This window comes from Simochromis diagramma, unplaced genomic scaffold (genome assembly GCF_900408965.1).
Source record: "Simochromis diagramma unplaced genomic scaffold, fSimDia1.1 OVJJ01000753.1, whole genome shotgun sequence".
Lineage (NCBI taxonomy): Eukaryota > Metazoa > Chordata > Actinopteri > Cichliformes > Cichlidae > Simochromis > Simochromis diagramma.
In genome coordinates this window covers 12,503,573-12,508,807 of record NW_024387523.1, presented here as the reverse complement: position 1 = coordinate 12,508,807, position 5,235 = coordinate 12,503,573, and the positions used below count along the sequence as shown (strand labels likewise).

The window sequence follows — 5,235 nt, the reverse complement described above, 5'->3', positions numbered from 1 at the left end:
TGAATGATTAATAGATCAGTGTTAAATGGCTTAACAGACCAACAAAAAATAACTGAAGGTCTTTCACAAAGCAACCAATGTGAAAGACCATCAGAAAGCCTGGTGAAAACTGTTGCTGAAGACCACTTTAAAAAAAACTACCAGAAAGTGGAGCTTCTTGAAAAATGAAGGAAAAGGCAAAGAAATGAGGGCTGGTTCAAAAAGGGATATTCCTTCTGTGACCACAGCAGCTCCATCCACCTTCTGTTTACAAGGGGCATCTAGCCAAAGACAATTTTCCCAAACAGAGAGAAGCTAAAACAGCTTGTCTCAGGCAGATGAACATAGGGGCTGCAGTAAAGCCCAGTATAACATCAGTAAGGCTTATTCTGAACTCTCAATCAGGCAAAGCTACTTTAGTTTCTGAGCTGAAATAAAACACTATATTGCCAAAAGTGTTCACTCACCCATCCAGTGACTTCCATGGTGCATAAAATCAGGCACCAAGCGTTGCAGACTGTTTCTACAAACATTTTTGAAAGGATGAGTTGCTCTCAGGAGGTCAGTTAATTCCAGTGTGGTACTCTGTCAACTCTTGTAGGATGCCACATGTGCATCAAATCCATTCCTGAAATATCGAAATATTCTAAATAATATAAAGCCACTAAATATTCCACAGTTAGTGTTATTTAAGCAAAGTAGAAGTTATTGGTCAAGACAGCAACTCAGTCATGAAGCAGTAGGGTATGTAAAAATCACAGAGCAGGGTCAGCAGATGCTGAGGCGCATAGTGTGTGTGAGGTCACCAACTGGTGGCAGACCTCCTTCAGATTAGCTGAAGAACAGTGCGTATAGAACTTCATGGAATGGGTTCCCATGGCGCGCTGCCACTGGACTCGGAACAGTGGGGAAGTTTTCTCTGGAGTGACGAATTACGCTTCTCCGTCTGGCAATCTGATGGATGAGTCTGGGTTTGGCGGTTGCCATGAAAACGGTGCTTGTCTAATTCCATTGTGCCAAGTGTAAAGTTTGGTGGAGGGGGCATTATGGTGTGGGTTTCTTTTTAAGAAGTTGGGCTCAACCCCTTAACTTCCAGTGAAAGGAACTCTTAATCCTCCAGCGACAATTTCATGCTCCCAAGTTTGTGGGAACAGTTCTGGGATGGCCCCTTCCTGTTCCAACATGACTGTGTGCCAGTGCACAAATCGAGATAAAGACAAGAAGGAGTTAATTTGGTGTAGAAGAACTTGCCTGGCCTGCACAGAGTCCTGACCTCAACCCAACAGACCACCTTTGAGATGAATTAGGGAGGAGACTGCAAGCCAGGCCTTCTCATCCAACATCAGTGTCTGACCTCGCAAATGTCATTCTGAGTGAATGATAACAAATTCCTATGAGCACACTCCACAACCTTGTGGAAAGTCTTTCCAGAAGAGTCGAAGCTATTATAACTGCAAAACTTGGCCCAATATATTAAACCCAATGGACAAAGAATGGGATGTCACTCAAGTACATCTGCAGATGAGTGAATACTTTTGGGACTATTGTGTATTTGCAAACATATTAACATATTAAAATTAAAATTAAACATATTAAAAGGCAACATGTTTGGTAATATGTAAAGAGGTTTAAATGATTATCATTTTACCAGGGAAGTTTTGTTTACCTATAAGAAGGATTTTAGTGTTTTTCCAGGCATGTCTTTGAAGAGAAACTGGCTACAAATCCCTTTTATTATGAACAGCACATAATGGACGAAGGCTTTTCTATTCCTCACTTTTCCTCTCCTTGTTATTCTCTAGGGATACACAACCTTTATAAAAAGACCTTAGCTGGTCCCTGCTCTGGGTCCCTTCTCTTGATGTTGTGTGAATGAGCCACTGTTCTCTCGGGTTCTGGATGCTGGGATCGTCCCGATCCAAACAAACAGTGTTTGTAGAACATCTTTGTTCTCCTCAACCAGATTTGCATGGTGCAGTATTCTGTACCAGCAGCTTTGGCTCACAAACAAACACACACACACACACACCAGCCACAGCGCTTATATACACAAACACATACAAATATACACATGCATGCACACACTTACAATGATGTTCTGCCTCTGGCTTGTACACAGAAAGCACACATGCTCTCATTGTCTAAAAATGGACATCAATAAATGATTATGCTGTAAGGCAATGTTTAAAAAAAAAAGTTGATAAAAGAGGAATATGTAACAAGGTCAGATAACCAGATCACCTCCTTTTAAGTTTTCCCGTCTACAAGCGTAGTATAAGCGATGAGAAGGTTGGTTGAAAATAGCACAAGAAGAAAGTCTGTTGGCCTGTACAAGTGCAGCTTCCAGTAACAGTTAAGTGACTCAGCCTTCTTCACAAATAATCTCAGCGGAGGAAATAATCACTTCAAAAAAAACTTAATTTTTTCATTTCAAAGCAGCTTTATGAAATAGCATTTCAAAGCCACCAGACTATTGATTGTAAATGAAGCCGAATGAGCTGCCATCCTTGAAGTAATGTGTGTGCGAGTGTGTGATAATTCCCAGAAAAGCACCAACAACATCCAACTTGCGTTCAAACCAAATTCTTGAGCAAGTGAGGCTGTGACCTTGATCTTCTTTTTCTCTCGCTCTGTTTTTCTGCAGACTATTCATCTACACTGTGGATTGCGATTAAATGCATCACAAGCTGGGTGTGTTTGAAGAGCTCACACTCTGAACGATGCATTTACAAAGGAAATGCTTCCATAACTCGAAGACAGGGTCTGCCTGCACATGCACGCGCATCTGTGTTTGCACTGATACAAAAAGAGAAAACCAGAAGCACTTGCTGATTAAAAAGTAGCAAATAAGCTCAGTTTTAACAAGACTGCACTGACAAGATGACTGCACACAGAACATTTAAACGAACGCAGCCAGTTATAAGGATGCAGCATACAAACTGACTCTCTGAGTGACCTTAACACTATTAATTTTTAATTCAAGTATATAATTAGCCTTGTTACTGAATGGGCTGTTCAAGTCAGCAGAATTCCAGCTTGAGACATGTTTAGTCAAATGTCTGCAGGGGAATGCCCTCATATAACAACTGCAGACCAATTAATATCAGTAATATGCATCACTGTGTAGGGGGAAACTGCTTAAAGTAGACTCTTGAGTTGTGACCACTCTGTAGCTGACATGTGCATGCATTTTAAGCACACGTGCATTTACAGTAGCACAGCGCATTGTGCCTTTTCTCTTGAGTTATCTCAGCACTATTGGAGTTGGTGTTGCATTTCAGAAGCGATAGCTGGCTCGATAGCTCATGCCGATGCTGCTGCTGCTGCTCGGATTGGCGTTTCCCTGCAGATGCTGACAGAACACTTTGGGGGGTGTCTCTGCTCCCCACTGCGAGGTCCTCCATACGTGGAAGAAAAGTCCCTCTGGCACCAGACCTGCCTCACCACTGCATTACGGAGACAGGTGTGGTTCTACATGGCTCAACGAGTAGTGCATCAGTGCCGTCAGGGCTGCAGGTTCCATCCTCTGTGAGTCAGCAGAGCACAGACAATTTCAACTACCTTCTGGTGAAACTAATTCTAACAGTCTGCAAAAATGTGTGCTGAAAAGCTGCCGGCAATATGTTTTCTAATGTTCTCCTGCAAATATAAATGTCCTCACTTTCACACCGCCTTCAGAGACTTGCTAACACCACAATACTGCCTGGCAGTTATGTGATCAGTCTCTATAGGCTTCAGGTTTCCTGTGCCCTGCAGGAAAATTGTTACTGTTCAGGTCAGGGGAGAAGTATTCCACAAGTCTTTGATCGTTCAAGCTGAATTTATTTGGCTCATCACAGCAGCAACATTCATCTCTGCCAATTTACTGCTACATTTCAGTGTTAGTGAAAATGAAAGCAAAATGCCTACCTTCCCATCCCCGTCCAGGTCCAATTTTATTTCTGCTGCACGCCTGTAAAGAGGGGATGAGGATGTAGTCGTACTTTATAGCACCATATCAACCTCTCTGACTGTCTTTGTGTCGCCCAGTCTGACTCTCCCTCGGACTCGCGAGTCAATTTAGTCCTGCAGTGAGAGGAGAATCCCTTTATCCGTGGACTACACTTTACGCGGAAGGCACCGACTTGAACATTTCATTCTTGCGTGGAGGCGCCTGCCTGCCGGACCCTGATAAAGTGGAGATTTACTCGCGCACCAAGTGAGGAGCTATCCCTCACACTCCAGCTTACTCGGTCAGTTTCTGAAAGCTCTATGGCCCAGTGATTTAATGTCGTTTCAGCGTCTGGTGGCAGACCTCCTAGCCCCCCACTTGCCTCCCTAAACGAACGAATGCAAGCGCGCACACGCACGCGTGACCACAACCTGTGAAGATAAATAACTTCTGTGTTAATGGGCCGTCAAATTCACAACAGAAAGAAAATTGAAAAATAAAACTGAATATCTAAAACATCCGCAATGGCCGAGATAGTAATCGGTGGCTGATATAAATTCAAAGTCAAATAAAAAAAAAAAAATAGACACTGTAAGCTAATGCCCCAAACTCTACATTATACTGTAATATTAAAATTAAACTTCTTCAAGGGAAATGATGTTGAACTTATCAGCTGAAGGGATGTCGTCAGAGGTTATTGCGCCTTTCAGGTTCACGTGGGACCGTGATAATTTAGAGAAGGCTAAACAGTATTCCTTTGACTTGAATGTCAGTATTTGTACAACACGAAGGCGTGGAAACCTACCGAGAGACCGAATCGACATACCTGGAAAGGATATGCGTAAAACGCATCGGTCCGACAGTCAGTGCTTGGACACGCTGGGACGAGAGGGAGACTGTGTTGTCGCTGGTGGTGAATAAAATCTCTTATGTCGTGTAAAACCTCCTTGTAAACTTCTCTCTTGTCATCTTCGGTCTGTGTTCTGTTCATCAAGCGTTATATCTGACCAACCGGCTCGCTTCTTTTGATGTCGGTGGTAGTAGGAGGGTACCCAGAGGCGCGCACTGGGGAGATTCTTCCTCCCCTCTGCCGCTTCAAAATATCCAATTTCACACACTGACTCTCTTTTCTCCCCGCAGAATTCCCTTCTGGAGCAGGTGCAATAATTTCACTGGATCCACCCGGAGTTTTATCAGAGTTAAGAACCCGAATCCATGTCGCATATATGTGTGGTTTCTTTCATGGTTTTGCAAGGTTTGCTATTGCTTTGGTAAGCTCTGAACACAGAAAAAGGGGATATTAACATATCTCATGGCCATTTAAC

At 43.1% G+C, this 5,235-nt stretch overlaps 1 long non-coding RNA gene across 1 annotated transcript; it reads right to left on the bottom strand.

Annotated features, from left to right (window-relative positions):
• Positions 1–1,840: 1,840 nt before the first annotated feature.
• Positions 1,841–4,846, bottom strand: LOC120726863. The gene is made up of 2 exons (XR_005694389.1): positions 4,737–4,846; positions 1,841–4,044 (listed from the first exon to the last, which is right to left on the bottom strand). It is a non-coding gene; the product is annotated as an uncharacterized LOC120726863 (long non-coding RNA).
• Between the last annotated feature and the right edge of the window lie 389 nt (positions 4,847–5,235).